The sequence below is a fragment of the Caretta caretta genome, chromosome 3 (assembly GCF_965140235.1).
Source record: "Caretta caretta isolate rCarCar2 chromosome 3, rCarCar1.hap1, whole genome shotgun sequence".
NCBI classification, from domain to species: Eukaryota; Metazoa; Chordata; order Testudines; family Cheloniidae; genus Caretta; species Caretta caretta.
The window spans coordinates 187,919,488-187,945,896 of record NC_134208.1 but is presented as its reverse complement, the minus strand read 5'-3'; the positions used below and the strand labels follow the sequence as shown (position 1 = coordinate 187,945,896).

Genomic DNA, 26,409 nt, shown 5'->3' with positions numbered 1-26,409 from the left:
TTGTTAACTGAGAAGCTCCTGGGCTAAGTGAATCTCAAGTCCACTCTGAGGTGCAGACCTCATGTCTGACACCCTTCTTGGGCAGTGGGACCCTGTAGTCCAGCTGCCTAGATCCCAAAACCAGTGCTGGAGCCCTCTTGAGGCCCCAATCTTTTTGACACATTCCCCCAGAGTCCATCTGGCTGTGGAAGCTCAAGTTCCCTAGTTATGCCCTTTAGAGACTATGTGGCAGTGAAGACAGGAACACATGATTAGTAAAGGAATGATTTAATTGGGGATCAGTCCTGCTTTGAGCATGGGGTTGGACTAGATGACCTCCTGAGGTCCCTTCCAATCCTGATATTCTATGATTCTTATTCACAAACACTTCACTCTTGAAAAAGCACAAAAGAGCTACAGATTTATGCAAAACAACAAAATTCTGAACTCAGTCCTCCTCAATCTGACCTCACCATTCCTATGAGTCCTGTGTTTGGTCCAAGCCCTTAGGCCAAGTGGTTCTTCTTGCCTGCTTAGCCTGATCTTCTGCATGTGTGATAGAATTGCCTCTCTTGAATATAGAAGCATCCATTTTTAAAAAACAGTCTCAGTCCCTCCTGTTGACCATGTGCTTCTGCCAGGGAAATTCCAGGCTCTTCCTGCTACGCATCAGCTTCTGTGTAGACAGACATTCAAAGTCAGTGGCCCTGCTGGTTCCAATAGGGAAGAATCATTTAGTGTTCATAGCCTGGATTGCTTTGTCACAGCTTCTCAGACAGAGCCTGTCAACTAGAGGTCAAGCCTTTGCTACCCAATGGATGCTTTAACTCATAATGAAGGTTACAATATAAAAGGGCACTCACAAAACAAACTGAAATTCATAAACTGACACTGAAATTTCCCCCAAACTGTCATGGGATGAAGCATGTCCCACTGATGCACATGCCTGACAGCAAAGGCTGATGAGAATATCATACCTGTGACATACAAACAAAAGTTTCCTCCTCATTTGTTTAGAATTTCTAGTGCCTTGCTCCTGACGGATCCATGTCACATAACATACAGAATCACTTGTGTGAGAACCCAACCAGCAGCCACAGAGAGAGATGCCAACTTGGCACCTCTGCTTTATTCCACCATCTTATACTTGTGAACAGGAGAGTGCAATACATCGCTTAGAGCTGGAAAGGAAGAGGCAGGAAGGTGCAGTTTGACAAGTCTTGTTAAAGTGACATCAGAACATTCATTACCAGCCAAAGATGTGTGGAACGAGACTGCTGCTACTTCAGCTGGCAGACGCTTTCAGTTCTCAAGGCAATATTCTTCATGCCAGATGCAGCACCATTGCCTATGACCTAAGAAGCCCTGCACTGAGTGACAGGTGGGTGACAGGCCAACTGTGAGTCCTCTGAAAGATCCATCTGCCCCTTCACAAGGCCAATTCTGAAACAACTGCTAGAAAGGAGCCACAACTCAATCCAAAAGAGCCACAACTCAATCCAAATTACAAAATAAATGACAGTACTAAAAAGTAAGATATAGGCCATCAGTTCTTTTGCTTGACAGAACCTGTGGCTGCATTAACATATGCTTAGCATGCTAGGGGGACAAAAAGACAAATGCAATGAGGCTCTCTGGCACGTCTCCCAGTTGGAAAGTCTCACTTGCTCACATGACCATACGTCATTTATGTTTCATTGGTTTGTATTGTGCATGAAAGATTAACTTTTGTATAGATAGGTGACAGTCACCCTCTGATTTTCTTTTGAATCAGTTCATTATTATAGATGAAGCTGGTAACACCACTCATTGTTAAGGTTGCTTGACACATCTCATTATAATACCCTGATTTCAGTTGCTTAAAACTTTGCCAAATTTCAATTGTTTGGGCTGAAATTTCCATGCTGCGTGTCTGCCTCATGCTCAACTTTTTAAAATAATTCAGCCAAAATGGTTCACCTATTTCTGAGCCCAAGGTTAGGGGAAAATACATTGTCTTAATCATGTTAAAAAAAATCTGATGATCTTTTTTTTAACCAACCCTAGTGCCCCCTGCTTTGGAATAGGGACTTGAGTTTTGGTAGTGAGTTACCCTTGTGTCACAAATGTGCCTTTTGTTGTTGCCATGAAAATCCCTCAAATTTTAGCCATGTTATAAGCCTTTGAAAAATCATGGGATTTTTCACTATGAATATGCTCAATAGACACTTGCTAGAGCTTCACTGCTTAATTCCCTGAAGATTCCATTTGCAATGAGTGTGCTCCAACCCAGAGCTGTAGAGAGATGAGCAAGATAGTCCCCGCAATTGCAGTTCCCAACTGGGCTGATCTGGGCTGTATCAAGTCCAGACATTGGAACTGAGCATCTGTCTGCCCTGTGCTCTCAATACTCCTCTGTTGACATCCAGGCAGTGTGGAGGAGGCCTCTGAATCAAATGAAGGGACAAGAGCCAGACCTGAGGGGCAGGAGGAATAGACAGGGACAAAGACTTTGGAGGAAGCAGAAGAGGAGGCTGGGACTCGGAACCAGTAGGGTGAGCAGAGAAGCACTCGCAGCTGCAACTGAAGTCAATGGAATCTGTGCTTTGAACTCATAAAGTGCTGTATAATGCTAAAAGGCTAATGAAAAATTATGTCCTAAGTGGCTCAAATCAGGCACACAAAATTAGTGCCTACTTTTGACCTTAATCTTTTTGTGTCTCAGCTCCCCATCTACAAAATGGGAATAATACCCCCCTGATCTCACTGGAGTATTGTGAAAACAAATACATCAATGTTTGTGAACCACTCAGATACTATAGTGATGAGTGCCATAGAAGAGCCCATGAGATAATTATTAATTCTGTCTTCAGAGCAGGGTCAGAATAGCATTCAGTAAATAAGTCCTAGGGCCACGTACTGAACAGCAAGGAGAAAACAAAATATTGATTAGGCACCAATATCACACAGGCAACCTTAATTCTGATATATCATAACTTTTGAGTGGTTGACTTTGCAATCATAAGATTTCTGTTAATGTAGGGGGTGCAATGTTAATTAGTCTATCCTTCACTATATGTGTTTCTGTCCCTGGCCAGCTGCCCACCTTCACAGTTGTGCATATGGGAGCCCAGGTGTAAGAGCCTGGCTTGTACTGTTGATGTTGCTTGTGCATGGGAAGTGCTGCATAATAATTTCTCCAACTTTTTTCTCTCTCTGTTGTTTCAAGTGATGGAATTCCTGGGGGAATTTGAACTCATTATATGTGTATATGCAAGAGATGAGGCTTGTGCCAAAGCAGTGTCTATAGCTTTCATAGCTAGGGGATGGGGTATACCCTTGGGACCCTCAGGCATTCCAGAGATGGACTCTCACAATGCTGTTGCTTCAGATGCTGTCAGCTGCACTGGCCCTTCCCTCTTTCCGGACTGTTGTCCATCTATCTGCACTGAGCTAGTGTTTGTCCTATTTCCCTGTTCTCCAGCCAGTTAATTCACACTTTCGAGCTCACTCTCTTCCTTGAGAAGTTTGTTGCTTCTTGAACGTCCAGTATCCCCCCATTATGGTACCAACCTACAGAAGTCTGGGGCTTTCAGTGCTCCTTGTAGGCAATCAGGGCAGGCTTTAAGGTCGTCAAGATGGCAGATGAAATATTCTCTCCCCCTCGCAAAAAACCTCTCCAGTCTGGCCACCATAGGCTTCCCCACTGCCCCAAACTGAAAGACTAATTTTACATTTAAAAGGGTTGGAGGGGGGACTTCTTCCCCTGCAGCAGATGTAAGTGGAGTCCTACTCAAGTAGTTCAGATACCACAGTGACGGGCACAATATAAGAACCTCAGTAAAATAGCGCTCCATGTGCTACAGACCATGCACAATTGTCAACACTTACATAAGATTTCAAGGAACAATCCTCCAATTAAGCTGGGGCTGTGAGGCCATCACACAGTACAGATCTGGGGGATTTTGGCCATGGATCTGCTGTCTCTGCAGAATTTCAAGGCCATGGCTCTGCTTCCTCAGCCTGGTCACAAGCCCCCTTCCCTGTGCTCGCCTGACTTAGCAGATGACTGCACCATTTATTTATTTTTTAACATATTTTCCATTCTCACAGGCTTCTCGGCAGGCCAAGTACATTTGGCCCAGAGTTTTCACTGTAGTCACCTGAGTTTTGAAACCCAATTATCCTGTGGTCTGAGTCCAGGATTTCAACTGCATTGTGCTTACTGCATTGAAAGTGCAAAGCACTGACAAAGCAATTCTTTTTCTATTTACTTTATGAAATTAAAGGACTGGAAAAATCAATTTTCTTTCTGTTATAATATGTTTTGGGACAACCAGTGTATTGTAAATATCAAACACACACAGAAATACATTAAGAGCATCATGCTACTGGTGCTGGAGGCTTTCTGAGGGCGTGTTCCTTCATCCCTCATGCAGCCAACCCCCTCTCTAACATTAAGGTACAAGGGCCCAGATCAATGTTAGGTACTTAAAATACCTTTGAGACTCTGGGCCAAAATCTCCAAGGGCACTCTAGGTTGTACACCCAACAAGGACATTTGTTACACATCTTCAGAGGGCTAGTTGGCATCCCCCACAGAACTGCTTTCCTTGGTGCATGCCAGCGCTCTGAAGACCAGGCCCCCCAACCCAGACCTGCCACCACCAGGATATGTAATGCTTATCGCTGTGCTAAGAGGCACCTAACCCTTATTTCAAGGAGTACAGACTGTTGCACTGTGGGATTGTTTCAGGAGTGAGGTGGGGCTCCCTTGCACACAGGCAGGAGCAGCCTTCACTTCCTCCAGTGCACTGTTTGCTGGGTTCATGTTGCTTTTTATTTATTTGGTTGGCGAATTCTATTGCTTACAAGCATGGGGCCATCCCAAGGATAAATCAGGGCTTCTGTTTGCAAAAATCAAGACATAAGTGACCACATCCCTGATGCTTGCCTAGCCAGTTCCCAAAGCTGTCTGCTCTCCCAGGAAGTGGCTCCCCAGAAAGCCCCAATTTACTCCATCCATTGGCCTCGGCAGGGGTGAGGTGCAGGGTTTCACTCTAAACTACTTTGTTTGTGCTAAATGAGACTTTTATGAGTCAGCAGCTCTTGGCTTCAGAGAGCTCCATCCAGTTTAGAATGAATGAAGAGGGAATATTACAGGATCCATGCCTATTAATGGAACAGGTGGAGATGCCTATAGCTGAATAAGTAGGTCAATGTGGGACTAACATAAAATAGATGTCCTGTCTTTGCACTCCCTATACATTTTTTTCAAGTAAATTGCAAGTGCAGGGTTTAAGCAAGTTTGTCATTTATCATTTTTTTTAGGAACTGTTCTCCAGTTCTCATCTGCCTGTTTTCTTCCAGGATGGTGGGTCTGTTGTGATCCTGTAAAAAAACAACATTGCGTTATCTAGAAGCTGTGTAAAGGCATTTCTTGATTTGTTAGTGATGCTTCAAATTCCATCTGCTAAATAATTGCATTTAGTGATGTTTTGCTAACTGTGTCGTGGTTTAAGTTGAAAATATTGGAAGGTGTTTTGCACATAATGCAGAATTTGCAGAGCCAGAAAATACAGTTGCCTGCTGTAAACAGAATGTATGCCAGGAATTTTAAAACGTGAATTGTCTGTGGTATTCTTCCAGCCTGACCTGTCTGTGGTTTTAGGCCTTGAGAAATGCTCTGCATGGACAAATCCAGTGAAGTCACTGGGACTTTGTTCTGGTGTGGGGGTCCACATGCATGGAACAGTTTGTAGGATTAGGACTTTAGGTATTTCTCATCCCTTCACTGTCTAAGCCAGAGGTGTTCTCAAATATTTTAAGCTGTTACAGAGCAATCAAGGGCTATGAACACTGAATTATTTTCCCTATTGGAATCAGCAGGCCACTGACTTTGAATGTCTGTCTCCACAGAAGCTAATGTGAAGCAGGGAGAGCCTGGAATTCAATGGTGTGGACCATACTGTAATACAGATTGACTGGTGATGTGATCCCCAGCCATTCTCCATTATATGGACCATCTTCCCTCACATTCAGGATTGCTTAACATCACCATGGCAACCACAGCAATTGCTGACATGGAAATGCAATATTAGGAAAACCTTTATGTAGTTTCAACTGGTTTTAGAGTGATACGTGTTTTGTCCATTTTGGAAGGCATTAATGATGCTGTTTACCTTTGCTCTTCATTTCATCTGCCCCTCCTAGCTGTTCTGTTTCTTTCTGCTGTAAACAAAAAGGAGAGTCAGCACCGTACAATTAACTAGCTCTCCTCAAGTGCTTAGCTGGCAACCGGTGTTCATTAGATCACTGTTCGGGAACCTTTGATCTAAGTGCTAGCACGTAAGAATCCATGTGTACCACTGACCTCTATTGGGAATGGGTAACAGGGGATGGATCACTTAATGATTACCTGTTCTGTTCATTCCCTCTGGGGCACCTGGCATTGGCCACTGTCGGGAGACAAGATACTGGGCTAGATGGAAATTTGGTCTGACCCAGTATGGCTATTCTTATGTTATGTTCAGACCAGCTCAGTTCAGGCCTGCGTGAGCATATTGCCTCCAGAATATAAACCCTAATGCTACCATGTTTACAACTGATAGAGATTATCCATTTTCTCAAGTGATAATGTCAAGGTCCTTACTTCTGTTCCTTCTGTGGCTGTGAAGTCCTGTAGAGAACTGTTACAAAGAACTAGTCGAGTGTTACAGTACATTACTTAATTTTCAGACAAGGTGTCAATTTTTAAATATACAGTATGTGGTTTGGAGGTTTGTTGTTAAAAGTAATTGTTACTATTTTCATATCAAGAGTCCAAGATAAATTTAGGAACTTCTGTCTTGCAGTCCATACCAAAGTCCTAAGTAATATAAAGCAGCTTTGCAGACAACATTACAACAGTCAATTACCAAAAACACATTATAAAATATTAAGTCATTTATATAACCATTTAATGGAAAAGGGAAATTATTAGAAACATGCCCACTAATTTAGAAATATAAAAAAAAATTCAAGGCAGATAACACAGAAAATAAGATTTATGATCACTGGCTTCTATTATTTATAAGTAAAATCAAATGTCCCAGAGTTTCAATAGGAGGAGTGCTTTTGGGTGCCTCCATTTTTGGGAGCCCAACTTCAGTCATCTTCCAGGGCCTGATTTTCAGAAACTTCTGAACACACACTCCCTGAAAAGCAGCCCCATTTGGGTGTCTCAAACTGGGAGCCTAAACTTGGGGTACCCAAAATCACCAGTCACTGTCTCAAAATTGGGGCCAATGTATTTAAAAACACCCCCATATAAGTAATGTGTGGGCAACAAGGAAAACTTTTTTGCAGCATATTAGAAAAAAAAGTCTATTTTGCAAAATCACTATTTCTGCACATGGCTGGGCCCCGAAACACAATTTTGTATTAACATAGGAAAGCCTTTTAGTATCGGGAAAAACCCACTAATTTTTTAACTCTTTGATGCTTTGTATCACTCCTGGCATGTTCCTGTGTGACATAGAGCCATCATAGCAGCTCCTATGCCATGTCCCCTCCACACCCCCATGGTGCTAGGAGTGTGACCAGGAGAAAAAATGGTAGCATGACTACAGTGTCTCCAGATTCTAACTATTCCTGGCTTCAGGGCAGCAGTTGTTCTAACCTCTTCATGGGAATGAATCCCAGAATCAGGAGATGACTTAAATAATCTTTGCCCCATTCCTTCCTGAACTGCACTGAGCACAGCTCTGAGTCAGCCCAGTATCCAGGTCTAATCTGTGCCTTGGCTAAATGAACCAAACTCTTAATTTGTTTTGACCCATTAAGAAGTCAATGGGGCCATTCATGTGATTAAGTGGGAAAAGTAATGGCTACCAAATCAAGCCTTAAGGCTGGTTTTGTGCCATTTAGAGGTGCTCAAAATAACATTTTTTGCTGTAACTATGAGATAACTATAGTGTTCCCTTCAGGAACTTTGGAGAATTCTCAATAGAAAATCTGAGCATGAGAATACAATAGGCCCGTTCTTCTAGGCATTTTTGTTATATTCCAGAAGTTTGCAATCTAAGGACAAGATTATGTGTGGCATATGATAACCTGTAGATCTGAATTAAAATTGTGTGTGGCTGGAATTGGGGTGTGTTTAGTTTGTGTCCTCACTTATCAATGGGATAAACTTTACTACTAGTCGGAAAAGAGAAATTATTTATAGTGGGAATTTTTTATTAAAATTTCCCGTAAACGTGTTTTAGTTTTTCAAAAGAAAGATAAAACAGAAATATTTTGGTTTTCACAAACAATTATTGGTTAAAATATTGTTTTCAGACATCACTTACAATAAAAAAAAACAGATTTCAGTTTCTAGTTTTATTAAACATGTTTTATGCATACATTTTCATTTTGAATGAAAATCTTGTTCAAGAAAACAGTTATGAGCAGCTTTAATGTCTTTGATGTAAAATAAAATTTGAGTCTATTCAGGAGCATTCATACTCAGATTATCTCAAAACAGTTTTCAAAGCAAGGAGTTAGAGCAGAGTTGGGCAAACATCCGGCCCGTGGGACCGTCCTGCCCGGCCCTTGAGCTCCTGGCCGGGGAGGCTAGTCCCCGGCCCCTCCCGCACTGTCCCCCATCCCCTGCAGTCACGCCGCCGTGTGGGCAGTGCGGCTGTCTCCGTCCCGGCAGCGCGGCTGTGAGCTCCTGCCGCTCTGAGCGGCATGGTGAGGGGGCGGTCCCGGGGGGCAGTCAGGGGACAGGGAGAAGGGGGTGGTTGGATAGGGGGTGGGGGGTTGGATAGGGGTCCGGGGGGCAGTTAGGGGACAGGGAGCAGGGGGGGTTAGATGGGGATGGGGTTCCGGGGGGGTGGTTAGGGACGGGGGGGTGCCAGGAGGGGGCAGTTAGGGGACAAGGAGCGGGGTGGGTGGTTGGATGAGTTGGGGGTTCTGAGGGGGGCAGTCAGGGGGTGGGAAGTGGGTGGGAGAGGATAGGGGGTGGGGGCCAGGCTCTTTGGGGGGAAAAGCCTTCTCTACCTGGCCCTCCATACAGTTTCACACCCACAATGTGGCCCTCGGGCCAAAAAGTTTGCCCACCCATGAGTTAGAGGATGCTAGTGTAATAATTATTAAGGCAAATTCAACTGCCATCCCCAATGTGTTTAGAAAGAGGTTAATATTTATTTTTAAATTTTCCAAGATATACTTTGACATATATCAAATCCAAATCAGAGTTCAAATAATGTGAAAGACCAGTCTTTTCTGTAATGGTTTTTCGATTATGTCTTACTTCCTCATGATCTTTGAATATTTTCTCAGATGCTTCCTCTCCTGTCTCGCAAAAAGAGGATTTCAATTCCAAAATGAGCTTTGTTCTTACACCACCTCCTCTTGGAATCTGGGAAAGTCAGAAGAAATAATATAAAGCTGCACACTATAGAACATTGTTTTTAAAGTAACCCAAAAAGAGATCCCGGAAAATATCTACTGTATTTGTATCTCCAACCACTTCCTCTTTTTAGAAACAGATTACCAAAGACCCAACTCTCCCACCACTGCATACAAGCTTGGAACTTAATGGGTGTTGCTTGAATGCAATGGTGGGAAAATGGAGACAGAAGGACTCAGTTCAGATCTGTTAATCTTCAGACATTTAGATGTTTGTTTAGGAACATGAAAGTCCAACATGTGCTTTTATCAAGGGAGAAGGGAATTTACATCAGGCACGTACAAAAGCATTTATGCATTTAGGTGCACTTGAGGCTGAAAATTTTAGCATAACTCCCTACCTACTATGGACAGACTTGTGAAATGCATACAGGAACATGCCCTTTTATTTTGAAAAAAGTCACAGAGGTGATTTTTTTAGTTATGTCATTTTCCCTGATTTTAACTGAAAAAAGGCTGAAGCTTTGATCAGTGAGTATAAGGATAAAACACAAAAACATATAAATCTGCATCTAGAAACTCAGCTAGTTCTATAAATTGACTTTCACCCTTAATCTGATTCTAATGACCAGGTTAAATACACCTGAAAATTACAGACTTTGATAGAAACACTGATATTGTGTGAAACTTAACAACAGCAAGGCTACATGGGTTACTGCAATAAACTGCCTTAAGTCAATGGGCTCAATAAAAACAATGGTGCCTTTGGTCTCTTATGGAGATTTCAAAGTTCAGATTCAAAGAAAATGCATTTTTCTGCCTGTTTATGACTGAACTGATGATGAACTAGAGTTCTACACCATTGATGTGTTTATTGTACCTTCTCAGGGTTAGGAATTCAATCCCATTCAAGCTGAGGCTTGTACAAAGAACTGATGCTTAACATGAATAGGAGACCTTCTTATAAAAAGGAGCTTACTGAGGAATGAGCCATAGAATGAGCAAACATCATAATGAAATTGATAAAGCTATGAAACCAATAGCACACTTGCCTTCCAAAATTTCCTGCAGTTTACATGATAAATGTATACACAGCCTGAGAAAAGTAATGAGATGGGACTATGCAATTGTAACTTGATTGTAGCTTCCTAAATAGAGCAATGAAGAGAAAATCATTTCAGCTATTAACTGCAGAAGGGATAAGTGTCATCTGGAGTTTGGAGAATTAAAAAATGTTCACTTGGGGCCTGATCTTATCCCCACTGACTTCAATGGGCTAAACTGTAGGCAGAATTTTAGGCTAGATTGTAGCTTTTGTCACAAACCCTGAGTACGGGGCCATACACAGGGGTGCCACCCCAGGAGAACTACAGGGAAGGAGCTGTGCCTCAGAGGCTACCTCTACACCACCAGTTAAGTATAATTGTAGTACTAGTAAGCCTACCTGTGCTAGCTTTAATCTAGCTAGTGCAAGTGACAACATGAAGTGGCATGGACTTCAGTATGTGCTAGCCACCAAGCATTCACCCGCAGTGGGCTTGTACTGGAGTGGCTAGCCTGTGCTGCCATATCTTAACGGCTGTTGTTACTCATGCTCGGTAGAGCAAGGCATATATGCTTACCTGCACTATAATCACACCTTAATGAGCAGTGTGTAGACATACCCTGAGAGGCACGATTCTCTACCTGCTCCCTCTTGTTGCATGGATAAAGTACCTTTGCTGTTGGACCACACCAACCAGAAATTCTGACAGTCCCCATACCAGCTCAGTTGCTCCAGCTGACCTGCTGGGAGCAGGACCACTCTTCCCTTCAGAGAGGAGTAGCAGGTACACAATGCTTGCTCACTTCTGCATGCTGAGTCTTAAAATCAAGGTTACCCTCCGAGTGTAAGGGAGATTCTTATTCTTATCTAAGTCTTTGCATGTGTGCACAGACAAAGGTGCAGCCTAGAGAAAATATAGGAAAGGTGAAGATGACTTCTGTCAGAAGAGGCTGGAAGGTACCAAGAGCCATAGACTAGTTGGAGAGGGGAGGGAGAAGGCAAGTCAGGGCTCTTTCCCCAGCCCACACTTACCAGCCTGCAGAAAGAGGTACTAGTCTGTGCCCACAGCCTCCAGGTGTTCCAGATCTCTCAAATGTGTACATAGCGCTTAGTGTGTCCCCAGAGGTGGTGTGGTTTCACATTGCAAAGCTATGGCCATAATTGAGCCTGTGTTATGTATCTTAACAACCTACAGAAGTAAAAGAGAAATACCATGCAGATCTGTTTCAAAGCCTGCTATTCAGAGCTAGGATAAGAGGCTTTATGGTGTTATTTTGTTTGTTTTTTGTCTTGTATTGAGTGGAGGGTGACTCCAGAGAATTTCGCTGAAAAACAAAACACAATAACTTACAGAAGGCTAATTTCTTGCATACATTCACATGTAATCATTCCCAAATAAATGAATAGAATGGCAAATGCTAATCGAATAATTTAGTATACCTTCAAAATAATTCATGAAAAGAATAATTTATCTTTTCCACATCGTAGAATGATGTAAAAGAAACATCCAACCTACACAACAAATTCCCATTTCAGCATTCAAATTTCAGAGTCAAAAAGTGGATAATTCACCAATTTCAACAGCATTAACAGAAATTAATGCAAAATAAGTGTTAGGATAAAGATATTCAGGCCTGTCTGCCAAGGCCTGTACTTTAAGAATTTACGTGTATTCTTATCACTTGGCTAGTTCTAGAGGTATAAAAGAAGAATCAAAATCACTGTCTGCTGGTGTAAGGGCCTTCTCTTACTGTGACAGTCTGAGGCCCTGTTCTTAGGCTAAGGCTTTTGGCTAAGCAGCAGAGGCAGCCATAAGCTAGAAAGCAAACAGTCACATCCTCACATTCCAAACTAGTCACATTGAAATAAGGTGCTATTGGGCTGTTAGGCACTATCAGGACAGGATTGTATTCCTATCACCAAAGGGAAGTGCCTACAAAATGTAAAAGAAAACTTAGTTTGATAGCATCCTGTCTGGTAAGAACTCACTTATCAATAGCTGGGATGTGAAATCCTCACTTCTGTATTGTTTTGTCATTATAGTTCCCACTTTGCTATTGTTTGTCTGTATAATCTCTCTGGTTCTGTGATTGTTCCTGTCTGCTGTATAATTAATTTTGCTGGGTGTAAACTAATTAAGGTGGTGGGATATAATTGGTTACATAATCATGTTACAATATGTTAGGATTGGTTAGTTAAATTTCAGGAAAATGATTGCTAAGCAGAACTCAAGTTTTACTATATAATCTGTAGTCAATGAGGACGTGGGTGTGGGAGTGGGAGATGGGAACAGGGAATGGGGGTAAGAAAATTGGAATCATGTTTTGCTAAAGGGGGAAATGGGAACAGGGAATGGGAGTAAGGAAGTTGGAATCATGTTTGGCTAAGGGTAGGAATGGGAACAGGGACACAGGTGTAAGGCACTGTGGTGTCAGAGCTGGGAAGGAGGATACTAAGGAAGGAAACTGGAATCATGCTTGCTGGAAGTTCACACCAATAAACATCGAATTGTTTGCACCTTTGGACTTCGGGTATTGTTGCTCTCTGTTCATGTGAGAAGGACTAGGGAAGTAAGTGGGTGAAGGAATAAGCCCTCTAACAATAAGTTCCACGGGAATTCACAAAAATGTCAGATGACAATAATACCTTAGTTAAATGGCAGAGTATATTTTATGCATCCTGCTCATTAGCTGTAAAGCCTATCTGCATGAATATCTTTTGTCGTTACAATTAATCACTTTACATCTTATGAGGATACCCACTGAACCTTCTAGTATATGAAACATTAAGAAGAAAAAAGTTATCATAAATTTCAATTACACATTTATGCAATTGTACTCATTGCTTTTCTTATTGCCATGATGCATTAGACAAAAAGACATTTGAATTTTTCTCATAGATGCACATTTCTAGCCATGTATGCATTCTATATTGTAGGGCTGCTTAGAAAAAGAGACATTACTATTCTTTCGGAAGGCTATTAATTTTTAAATCTAACTTACACAGCAGTAATTCTGCATAAGGTGGTTCATCAAAACATCCCCCAGGAAGTGCATATAGAATGTTCTCTACTTATTCTCAGTGATTTAGCTCTTGATAAGTACTATAGTTCTAGAACCAAAATGTAGAAATGTCAATTAAAATGGCAGGGAGAAGTTTTCAAAGTTTGATGTCTACAGTTGGGCAAACCAGGAAAGCAAACATGTGACTGTAAAGTAGGAGTACTGCCATTGACTTTGAAAGGACTACACAAGTTTCTTCTCTAATATGATAACCATCCATAAAACTGGTTGCTCACTGCTGACCAATTTACACTGCAGCACATATATAAATAGAGATGATTGGAAAATTGTTTAAAAATTAAATTAAAGTAAAAAATTGTTAAAATTGTTTCCAAAGGAAAATGCAGACAATGGGGGAGGGGAGTCACTCTTTAAAAAAATTTCCAGAGACGATATAAACATTTCAGTGAAAAAAAATGAAAATATTTGCCCCCGAACCAAAAGATTTTGATTCCAAAATGCCTCTATGGTGCCTCATAGGAGTTGAAATTTGTCTTCCTTATGTCCCCATTCTTTTCCATAATACACCAGTCTCCCCACTTGCTGAGCTCCCACTGTGCATCAAGGGAGATGTTGTCTGCTGGGAAGAAGAAGGGGGAATGTCCGGGTTCCAGCAATGCGGACACAGGTAACTAACCGCTTTCATGTTCTCTCCACAGGTACCATTGCGGAGAGTGGACCAGATGATATGTCTGAGGGGAGAAAGCAGAAGGAGACGCCGCTGGTTGGAAGGCATGAGATGCACTGTCCTGAGATGGGGGGTTCCACGACCACCACTCCCAAGAGAAGGAGGCGGGTGGTGGTGGTCGGGGACTCTCTCCTCCGGGGGACTGAGTCATCTATCTGCCGCCCTGACCGGGAAAACCGAGAAGTCTGCTGCTTGCCAGGGGCTAAGATTTGTGATGTGATGGAGAGACTGCCGAGACTCATCAAGCCCTCGGATCGCTACCCCTTCCTGCTTCTCCACATGGGCACCAATGATACTGCCAAGAATGACCTTGAGCGGATCACTGCGGACTACATGGCCCTGGGAAGAAGGATAAAGGAGTTTAAGGCACAAGTGGTGTTCTCGTCCATCCTCCCCGTGGAAGGAAAAGGCCTGGGTAGGAACCGTCGAATCGTGGAAGTCAATGAATAGCTACGCAGGTGGTGTCGGAGAGAAGGCTTTGGATTCTTTGACCATGGGATGGTGTTCCATGAAGGAGGAGTGCTGGGCAGAGACGGGCTCCACCTTACGAAGAGAGGGAAGAGCATCTTTGCGAACAGGCTGGCTAACCTAGTGAGGAGGGCTTTAAACTAGGTTCACCGGGGGAAGGAGACCAAAGCCCTGAGGTAAGTGGGAAAGTGGGATACCGGGAGGAAGCACAGGCAGGAATGTCTATGAGGGGAGGGCTCCTGCCTCATACTGAGAATGAGGGGCGATCAGCAGGTTATCTCAAGTGCTTATATACGAATGCACAAAGCCTTGGAAACAAGCAGGGAGAACTGGAGGTCCTGGTGATGTCAAGGAATTATGACGTGATTGGAATAACAGAGACTTGGTGGGATAACTCACATGACTGGAGTACTGTCATGGATGGTTATAAACTGTTCAGGAAGGACAGGCAGGGCAGAAAAGGTGGGGGAGTAGCACTGTATGTAAGGGAGCAGTATGACTGCTCAGAGCTCCGGTACGAAACTGCAGAAAAACTTGAGTGTCTCTGGATTAAGTTTAGAAGTGTGAGCAACAAGAGTGATGTAGTGGTGGGAGTCTGCTATAGACCACCGGACCAGGAGGATGAGGTGGATGAGGCTTTCTTCCGGCAGCTCGCAGAAGCTACTAGATCGCACGCCCTGGTTCTCATGGGTGACTTTAATTTTCCTGATATCTGCTGGCAGAGCAATACAGCAGTGCATAGACAATCCAGGAAGTTTTTGGAAAGCGTAGGGGACAATTTCCTGGTGCAAGTGCTAGAGGAGCCAACTGGGGGGGAGCTTTTCTTGACCTGCTGCTCACAAACCGGGAAGAATTAGTGGGGGAAGCAAAAGTGTATGGGAATCTGGGAGGCAGTGACCATGAGTTGGTTGAGTTCAGGATCCTGACACAGGGAAGAAAGGTAAGCAGCAGGATACGGACCCTGGACTTCAGGAAAGCAGACTTCGACTCCCTCAGGGAACAGATGGGTAGGATCCCCTGGGGGACTAACATGAAGGGGAAAGGAGTCCAGGAGAGCTGGCTGTATTTCAAGGAATCCCTGTTGAGGTTACAGGGACAAACCATCCTGATGTGTCGAAAGAATAGTAAATATGGCAGGCGACCAGCTTGGCTTAACGGTGAAATCCTAGCGGATCTTAAACATAAAAAAGAAGCTTACAAGAAGTGGAAGTTTGGACATATGACCAGGGAAGAGTATAAAAATATTGCTCGGGCATGTAGGAATGAAATCAGGAGGGCCAAATCGCACCTGGAGCTGCAGCTAGCAAGAGATGTCAAGAGTAACAAGAAGGGTTTCTTCAGGTATGTTGGCAACAAGAAGAAAGCCAAGGAAAGTGTGGGCCCCTTAATGAATGAGGGATGCAACGTAGTGACAGAGGATGTGGAAAAAGCTAATGTACTCAATGCTTTTTTTGCCTCTGTCTTCATGAACAAGGTCAGCTCCCAGACTGCTGCGCTGGGCATCACAACATGGGGAATAGATGGCCAGCCCTCTGTGGAGAAAGAGGTGGTTAGGGACTATTTAGAAAAGCTGGACGTGCACAAGTCCATGTGGCCGGACAAGTTGCATCCGAGAGTGCTAAAGGAGTTGGCGGCTGTGATTGCAGAGCCATTGGCCATTATCTTTGAAAACTCGTGGCGAACGGGGGAAGTCCCGGATGACTGGAAAAAGGCTAATGTAGTGCCAATCTTTAAAAAAGGGAAGGAGTAGGATCCTGGGAACTACAGGCTAGTCAGCCTCACCTCAGTCCCCGGAAAAATCATGGAGCAGGTCCTCAAAGAATCAATCCTGAAGCACTTACATGAGAGGAAAGTGATCAGGAACAGTCAGCCTGGATTCACCAAGGGAAGGTCATGCCTGACTAATCTAATCGCCTTCTATGATGAGATTACTGGTTCTGTGGATGAAGGGAAAGCAGTGGATGTATTGTTTCTTGACTTTAGCAAAGCTTTTGACACGGTCTCCCACAGTATTCTTGTCAGCAAGTTAAAGAAGTATGGGCTGGATGAATGCACTATAAGGTGGGTAGAAAGTTGGCTAGATTGCGGGGCTCAACGGGTAGTGATCAATGGCTCCATGTCTAGTTGGCAGCCGGTGTCAATTGGAGTGCCCCAGGGTTCGGTCCTGGGGCCGGTTTTGTTCAATATCTTCATAAATGATCTGGAGGATGGTGTGGATTGCACTCTCAGCAAATTTGCGGATGATACTAAACTGGGAGGAGTGGTAGATATGCTGGAGGGCAGGGATAGGATACAGAGGGACCTAGACAAATTGGAGGATTGGGCCAAAAGAAATCTGATGAGGTTCAATAAGGATAAGTGCAGGGTCCTGCACTTAGGACGGAAGAACCCAATGCACAGCTACAGACTAGGGACCGAATGGCTAGGCAGCAGTTCTGCGGAAAAGGACCTAGGGGTGACAGTGGATGAGAAGCTGGATATGAGTCAGCAGTGTGCCCTTGTTGCCAAGAAGGCCAATGGCATTTTGGGATGTATAAGTAGGGGCATAGCGAGCAGATCGAGGGACGTGATCGTCCCCCTCTATTCCACATTGGTGAGGCCTCATCTGGAGTACTGTGTTCAGTTTTGGGCCCCACACTACAAGAAGGATGTGGATAAATTGGAGAGAGTCCAACGAAGGGCAACAAAAATGATTAGGGGTCTGGAACACATGACTTATGAGGAGAGGCTGAGGGAACTGGGATTGTTTAGTCTGCAGAAGAGAAGAATGAGGGGGGATTTGATAGCTGCTTTCAACTACCTGAGAGGTGGTTCCAGAGAGGATGGTTCTAGACTATTCTCAGTGGTAGAAGAGGACAGGACAAGGAGTAATGGTCTCAAGTTGCAGTGGGGGAGGTTTAGGTTGGATATTAGGAAAAACTTTTTCACTAGGAGGGTGGTGAAACACTGGAATGCGTTACCTAGGGAGGTGGTAGAATCTCCTTCCTTAGAAGTTTTTAAGGTCAGGCTTGACAAAGCCCTGGCTGGGATGATTTAATTGGGGATTGGTCCTGCTTTGAGCAGGGGGTTGGACTAGATGACCTCCTGAGGTCCCTTCCAACCCTGATATTCTATGATTCTATGAAATGTTTTGTTCAAATTGTGAACAGACCTAGTTTTGAGACGTTCTCTGAAATCAAAGTAACAGTCCAAGAGGAAGGCAGGTCATAGAGCAAGGGAACATTTCTGTTAAGCCAAACCGATCAAGAAAAAGGAAGAAAGAAGGCACCAGGAGGATATGTTTCAGAGTAGCAGTCGTGTTAGTCTGTATTCGCAAAAAGAAAAGGAGGAGTACTTGTGGCACCTTAGAGACTAACCAATTTATTTGAGCATAAGCTTTCATGAGCTACAGTCACTTCCTCAAGGAGTTTTGTGAGCATTCTCTGAGGCACTTGTACCTTAGCTTTTATACACAAACCAGACAAACCTTAAAAAACACTACTTGGCAAATGTAACTCTTTTGGGCTGTCAAAATAAAACATAAATAAAATAAACTGTTAATTTCATGCCTTTAATTTTTTTTCTGAGATAAATCAGTCATCAAGAAGAGCATATTCATTCTCCGAGGGCCTGATTCTACCACACTCACTCACTCTGACCAATATCTCACTTTGCAAAGAAGCTTAGATAGAGAGGTAATACCTAACACGTACTCCAGCTGAAGTCAGCTATCAGACAGATGCTGGAGTGGGGGCTTAGCAGATGTGCACAGGGAAAGGTAGGGGTAGGAACATTCCACCTTCTCCAAGCTGCTGTTGCAGTCTATTTCAGTGTGCTATTTACAGAGCAAGGTGCTATGCAAGCTGAGAGGGCAGCAAAATCAGGCTCTAAATGGATAAAATAGCAACTTCAGCATTTTCTTTCCTCATTCATTATTAGTGAATTTTAGAGCTATCAAGTAACCTCCCCCCCCCCCCCCCGCCCCGCAACTATTTAAGCACTGAGTCATCTGTCAGCAGAATATTGCCATGCCTTACAAAATCACCCTTATAAATACAGGAGTCCTCAAAGGACAATACCAGTGGTTATGGACTTTGAACCACTCACACAGCAGATAGCATTCACATGGAAGGAGAGATATACAAGGTTAATGCCTTCTTAAGATACACATTTGGCTATTTGGATTAAATTCAGTAAACCATCAGGTATTGATCAGCAGCCCTATTTATAAAGGGTCAGATCTGTACAATGCTAGGCCGTTTTCTATTCCATGCAATTTATTCTCCATTCTCCATGTCAGAGATTTTGAGTAACAGAAATGTTGTCAACTTCCTATTAAAAATGAAACAGAATTTAAGATGATCATAAGAGTCCAACTGTAACAAAGAGGCCAGGAAATATAATATCTATATTGACATGTATCAAAAAGTCATATTTGTAAAAATATAAATTCTTAAATAAAAGACATCATCATCATGTGTGCAGGTACACCTAATCCACTCACAAGACCATGCTCCTCAGTTGCTACTGTAGCCAGAGTGGAGCAGAAGCACCTACAGTTGCTGTGCCCCCTATACAAAGGGGCTAAGGATGCAGGACTACCCGTTGGATCCATGACTGTGTGCATCCACTAGCCCCAATACTCCCCCGGACACCAAACTTCTCCTCACTGCTGGGGCTCAGGGACCTTTGTTTCCCAGCACTGCAGCACTGTGAACTGCCTGCAGAGGGTCACAGCCCATAATGTGCAGTGGGATTGGAACGGACGCATAACATTCAAGGCTTTCTGTGTGGTGGGAGGGGCAGGTCTGGGCAGGATTTGTCCCTCCTGTAAGTCTCTAAGAGTCTGTATGTGAATGTAAGGCGTACGCGTAATGAACAGGAAGAGTCTGAGGTACTGGAAAACTATCAGAAGAATATGACAGCTTCCACTATCATGGTTGAGAAAACTATTTCTTCACTTTGGAGCAAATCCTGCCCATCACCTGAGCCACAGAAGCTCCCTTGGCAGCTGAATCACTGCAGGAACATGGCAGGGTCTCTGGAAGGATGCAGAGGGTATTCAATCTCTTCACAGATCCTCCCCACAGTTGCCAACTTTCACTCAGTAAATAAGCACTCGACTTTCACAATAAGCCAAAATTCAAGCTAACTCCATTTCAAAACAAGGCCAAAACATACCAATCCCTAAGAACCGCAGCACTCTATGTGACTAGATCCCCCTGGCATGCAGTCTGGGACTGTGGTGTGCCCGCTGTGCACCCCTGACTCTCTCTCCCCCCCTTGCCCCTGCTTGCTGGGAGCCTATGAAAAAAAAGAAGCAACAAGCTACAAGCCAAAAACTAGCCAACAAGCAACTCACAAGCCAATTAAGTCACAAACATTTTTTCGCAGGTTTGGCATGTCTGATCCTCCCCCTTTTCCACGAGGGGCTGTGTAAACGTGCAAGGGGCCACAGACCTTACTCCAGCTACTGAGCCATAGCAGCCTCCACAAAATGGTTCCACAGCTATTGCATGGCATGGAAAGGGAGGATTTCTCCCACACCTGCACATCATTCCCGCCCACATGCACATCTACCTACCATTCTCCCCACCCAACTGCACATCAGTCAATCACTCAGCCTGCGATCCAGAGCAAACAATGGAGTATGGATTTGCCCCTAAACAGCTAATAAGAATGAAAGAGTATCTGTTGTGATTTTAAAATAACCCACATGGGTCCATGCTGGCCTTTAAATTCTTCTATTCATCAATATCAAAAAATGTAGGCTAAGAACCCCAGGTTGTGCCATCTTTAGCAGATCCCCTGTGTGCTGCTACCGGTTTAATTGGTGCTGTGGAAGCGTTTGCAGTAAAGATGGCTGCTTTTTTTTAGATAAGAATCATTTTACACTCCAGTTAAGTATGTGATCATCATTGGACTCACTAAAGACAGACTATATTGACAGGTTCAACACAGCTTCTAACCTATTATTTTCCTACACCATATAACTATGGTACTTGTCACCTAGGAAGTGTGTGTGTGTGTGTGTGTGTGTAATCTTGCATTGTAATATTTTGCTATGTATGTATCAATAATGTATGTAAAGTGGATAGAAAGATACTATGTTATTGAAGTGCAAGATTGAATCTCTTCAGCTGATTTGTATTGATTTTATTTTGCAGTAGTGCCTACTTGATCATATGCACCCGCTATTCCTGTATAACTGCTTTAGCGTGTTTGTGCATGCATGCTATAGCGGAGGGTGCAGTACTGTATATTTCCATGCAGCAGAGAGAAAGGAATCAGCATCCTTGAGTAGTTACAAAATCACAAATGTATCACTAGGGGATCAGACTGGAGCCAGGATCTAGCTTTTATTGTACCAAAGCCAACTACCGCTAAATTATACTCTGTTTCACTATTACAAACAACTACTGCAGCAAATCCGGTCCCATATAAATCCCTAGCCAATCAGTTTTCTCCCTTGAGAACCATTCTCAGAATATTTTGAAGTAAAAAGTGCTGATGGATTAGCAGTGCACCCTGGAAAAAAATAATAACAATGCTGTCTTACATCTCTATGAAATGCAGCTTTAGGGCTCATTATTAGCTCTGGACAAGTGCAGAAATTCCTTTTATCACAGAGTCACTGTTTCATAGTGTAGACTTGAGTTCACTCTAAAAAGTGACTCTAAAAATAGCATCATGGGAAAGGGGGCAGCATATTAATCATCTCTGTCACTTCCAGGTCAACTGTACCCTGGTTTCAAGTAAACTAAATGACTGCCAAATGCATCTTGGGAGATGAATGCCAAGCTGTATTCTTTTGGTTCGCACCTCATCCTCTGTAGAGCTGACCCAACTGAGGTTGTTACTCAGAGGTTGGCAGTATAATCATTATAATGTTAAGTATCAGAGGGGTAGCCATGTTTGTATCCACAGAAAAAAGAGGAGTCCAATGGCACCTTAAAGACTAACAGATTTATTTGGGCATAAGCTTCATAAGCATGGAGTGAAAGTTACAGATGCAGGCGTAAATATACTGACCCATGAAGAGAAGGGAGTTACCTCACAAGTGGAGAACCAGTGCTGACAAGCCATTATAATATTGTTGTTCCTAATAACTAGTACTACCACTGTACTGATGATAAGTGGGACAAAGGCAAAAGGTTTTGCATCAGGGATTTGGTTTACAATTTTGTTGATGCAGCACAAGCTGAAACAGAGCCCAGCTCCTTCTCCCACAGCTGTGTTGACCCTGTGGGGCTAACAAGAATGAGCAGCACTAAATATCAATTTAAACAAAGTAGGGGGCATTAAGTATTGAGGAGGATTTAAGAGACTGCATCATTGTCAGTTGCCAGCTGGGTCTCATTGCTGCTAATGTGAGCCAAGTGCTCAGGATTCAGGGAGTTAGGTCCAGATCCACAAAGTACTGTGGTAACCAAACCTCAGATTTAGGGACATAGTCCCAGATTTAGGTGCCACTGTGATCCACAAAACTCCTGCTTTGCTGCTGCCAGCTCACCCTGTAGGTGCCTAAACTCACACAGTGCTTAAATGTTCACTGTAAAAGTCCTCTGAGCACCTGTATTTCTGCCTCAAGGCATGCTCACTGCTGTAGATCTTCTGCCTAAACCCCAATGCAATCCACAAAGCAAGGGAAAATAGCTGTTCCTTCACCTGATTAAGTAAGGGAATGCCAAGTTTACAGTCACATTCCTAACCAAAGCCTCAACCTCCAAAGGCCAGAAAACTGTCTTACTGGCCCTAAGGCAAATCTCTACCTGGCATAGAGCCAGCTCTTTGCCAAACACCCATTTCTCCCCTCTCCACAGTATAGAGGATGGTAGGGGGCATGCTGGGGGCAGGAAACAAGTTATTACAAGGTAACGAAAGTTAGAGAAGCTGCCATCAGGATCATGGGGACAGAAAGATACAGAAATCTATCTTTGCTCCAGTGCCTTGAGTCCCGTGCCTGAGACTCTGTCCCTTTAAGTCCACAGGGAGAATGGTTGGTGGCTCCATTATAGTAATGGATCTACTTCCCACCCCCCAGCTCATCTAACATTCACACTAGGACACTCAGAACCCTGCATAGTTCTGCTCAGTGGTAATCACGGGACTCTGCCCAGTACCGCTCCATTTCCACGGTATCCAGGGCTCTCTGTGCTCCTATTTAATGTTTGTGTATTTCCTTAGAGAGAAATTAAAATAATTCAGTAAACATGGAGTTAGTTCTAGCAGTAAGTCTAAGCAGCATCTGCATTTCTATCATTGGATATACTGGAAATAAAGCCAATAGAAGAAGGTACCAGCCACCAGTTACAATTTACCTCTTTTTCATTGCACTCAAGTGAAACTAAGGAAGATTTCATTCACATGTCCTAAAGATTCCCACTGATGCTCTCCCATTATAAAAAACAACAGATGAGAAAAAAGAATCTGGTGCTTTAAGCCAACGTAGTAATGCAGCCTTTGAACCTCATTAATATTTGCCACCTATCATTTCCTCAACACGTTTTCATAACCTCAACAAGTTTTATAGCTGTTTAACAGGTCTATATTAAAAGTCACTGACAACAGAAAACAATATGACTGAGGCACTATACAAAATTTAACATCGATCCATGTTTCACTTCATTAAGTGTTTTTTTACAAGGTTTGAAGTGTGCTACTTTCAAACTGTTTCACAATTTGTGGTTCCATGATCATTTCTACAGAGGCAAATGATGAGACTGTGTCCACTGGTGGTAGCCCTGCTAGTTTTTTTTATATATAGACCAGTAGCTATTTGATTAGCACATTTTGAAGGGGTTATACCTTGTTCACCTATACACACCACAAATTGCTATGCTATTAATGTATATCAATAATTCACCCATGAAGTTGCCTTGGAACTTATTGTATTTTTTTTAAAAATGAATTTTTAATACAAACATTTAATTAAAATAGAATGGAGATGCTGATGCAACCCAAGAGAAGCTATGGAAATCCTGCCATCCTTAACAGGCCTGGCATGCATAGGCAGTGCAGCCCATATGGCCAGGACGGGCACAGGATTTTACACATCTCACATGATGCCCACTACCCATTGCAATTCATGCCCATTTCCCCAGAAATTCAATAGGTACCTGTGATTTGGCCTGAATATCCCGCACTGGGCAAGAAGGGCTTAACCCCACACGATAGGCAGAGGAAGTCCCACCCCCTAGACCATACTGGACATGATCCAAGTGCTGTGCTAGTATAAAAGGGAGCAGCCCAGCTCAATCTGGGTGGACTGCTGGAGAAGAAGTACCTTTGGTTGAGGCTCTGGCTGAGGAGCCATCTCAGCCTTTGCTGGCAGGAGCCAGAGATCCTGATGTTCGAAACAGAGATCTGTCACCACTAGCATCACAAGGAGTTACCTGCGCTGAGGAGCCCAGAGACCCCAATGCCCCATGGACTGCAGCTTCAGGAAGCTCAATAGGAAGTGACCCAGGAAGGGTGATCGAGTGGTATCTCCTATCCGTGTGAGGTCAGTGTGTTTGTTTCAGTGGGATTCCCCGCTGACCCACTGTCAGGGCCCTGAGTCAGGGCCTGGTGTAGTTGGGTGGGCCTCGGCCACCACCCCCATGGTGATGGTCCCCTGGGTATTGGCCACTAGGCCGTGCTTCCCTGAACGCAAGGGCAGCAGTATTGTCTCTGGCTGCTAGGCCACACTGCCCTGAACCACAAGGGCTGCTGGGTCCTGTAAGTAGACCAAGCCCAGTTCCCCTGTGTCAGAGCAGATGGCCCCAACTGAGCCAATTAAGATGGGGCAGGGCTACAGCTGGGGCTAAAAAGGCTGTCAGAGGCCAGGAAGAGACCCAGCTATTGGAACAAGCTGTGCTAGGGGAAAAGGAGCCCTGGTAGAATAGTATCAATGCTTGTGAGGGATTCCTGGAGCAATGGGCTAGGCGTCTAGGGAAATTGCCCTGGTACTGCTCTTTCAGAAGAGTAGCAGAGCTGGCTGAATAAGGTCTGGCTGAGAAGGATGTCAACTGGAAAGCTGCAAGAAGCAGCAGAGACTCCTGGGAGGGACAGCTATGAAACCCTGAGACAACGGGTGAGCTGAAGGACTGGTTGGTTTGCTTGAACAATAAACCTATTTAAAGGGTGTGGCAGTGTATACTTCAAAGCTGGGGGAAAGCCCTACCATATCATAGATCCCATAGTGGGTGAGTCTGTACAAATGCTTTAGGTTAAACAGCAATTCAGCCACCTTTTTTAATTTCTGGATTCCAGTGAAGTCTAATCACCACAGAGGCCATGAAATGTAGTTCCATTGCTCGTTCTGCCATTGATTACTTGTATGACCATGGTGAAGTCCTTTAAACACGGATATTCAAAGAAGCCTAAAGGAAATCCTTAAGCTCTCTTGGACCCAGTTTACTCATGTAAAAATGGATATAGTAATCATAGAATATCAGGGTTGGAAGGGACCTCAAGAGGTCATGTAGTCCCACCTCCTGCTCAAAGCAGGACCAATCCTCCATTTTTGCCCTGACCCCTAAATGGCCCCCTCAAGGATAGAACTCTCAACCCTGGGTTTAGCAAGCTAATGCTCAAACCACTGAGCTATTGCGCCTCCACCCCCATATTTGCTTATCTATGGTACAAAGCTGAACTTAATATAGTGAAGTCTTAACCATATCTTATTGAATAAATGGGATTCTTTCCATTGACTTCTTTGGGCTTTGGATCAAATGTCTAAAGCTGAATTCTACTCTCACAGCTGTGTAATCCTGCTGAAATGGAAGTCGTTGCATGGGAATAAATGAGAACAGAATGTGGCCATTAGTCTTTGTAAAGCAACTTGTGATCCTTAGATCGATGGTGTTATAATTAATTTTTTATTATTATTAACAATAATACCAGCCAATTGAGGACTGAAGATTTTTTCTGACTGATTTTTTTAATTATAAGCTACCAAGTCTTAAACTATTTCTATCACTGTGGATGACAGATTATTCATCTAGTGCTTTATTCTACAAGCAAAATACTGTACAGTATAAACCACAATGGCTGATAACAAAACATCGTTCTCCTACTGCTAATATCTTTTGGACAAGTTGAATATTTTACTGAAGTTTTGAAGACACTCATTTAACCATTAACAACCTGATAACCATAGCTAGTGACTCCTCTGTATAAGTTCAGACAAGTATCCCTCTTTGATAACTAAATTACATACAGTGGGGAAATTTTGCTTTGGCAGCAGGATTAGATACATACTAACTAGGCCATTCAGCTTTCACTGACAAAGTTGCTATTAGAACGCCTCTTGCTCGCACATTATTTTACATCTCCTGTCTTTCTGACAGATTTATTTCTGAGAGTTGCAGAAAGAATAAAACTACTCCAAAAGAAATCCCTCTGCAGTGATTGAATCCCATGTCTTGTCAGTCCGTTTGGGCTCCTGGGATCACAGCCTGTCCTGCTGGCTCATGACTGTTTGGATGACAGCAATTGGCAAGTGGTTTGTCTGCCATTGCAGCTGGCAGCTAAAATTTCCAGCAATAATACATGTTTGTTATCAGCGGTGTAAATGGTATTTCTTTGACGACTAAAATCATATATGGAATAAACAAATTATTATGACAGGATAAAGAGAATGGATGGCTGCTCCAGTCACAGATCAATGTGATTTTGCATGCTTTCGAGCCTTTAGTCAGACATCTTTCAGATAACCTAAGGCAGTTCACTTGCTTTGAGTAAGCAACACTAACCTGCTACTAGAAAAGGAGTACTTGTGGCACCTTAGAGACTAACAAATGTATTTGAACATAAGCTTTTGTGAGCTACAGCTTACTTCATCGGAT

At 43.4% G+C, this 26,409-nt stretch overlaps 1 long non-coding RNA gene across 1 annotated transcript; it reads right to left on the bottom strand.

Moving 5' to 3' along the window:
- Positions 1 to 4,073: 4,073 nt before the first annotated feature.
- LOC142071642 (uncharacterized) lies at positions 4,074 to 9,348 on the bottom strand. Its single transcript, XR_012667798.1, has 3 exons — positions 9,239 to 9,348; positions 6,141 to 6,189; positions 4,074 to 5,349 (listed from the first exon to the last, which is right to left on the bottom strand). It is a non-coding gene; the product is annotated as an uncharacterized LOC142071642 (long non-coding RNA).
- Positions 9,349 to 26,409: the final 17,061 nt, after the last annotated feature.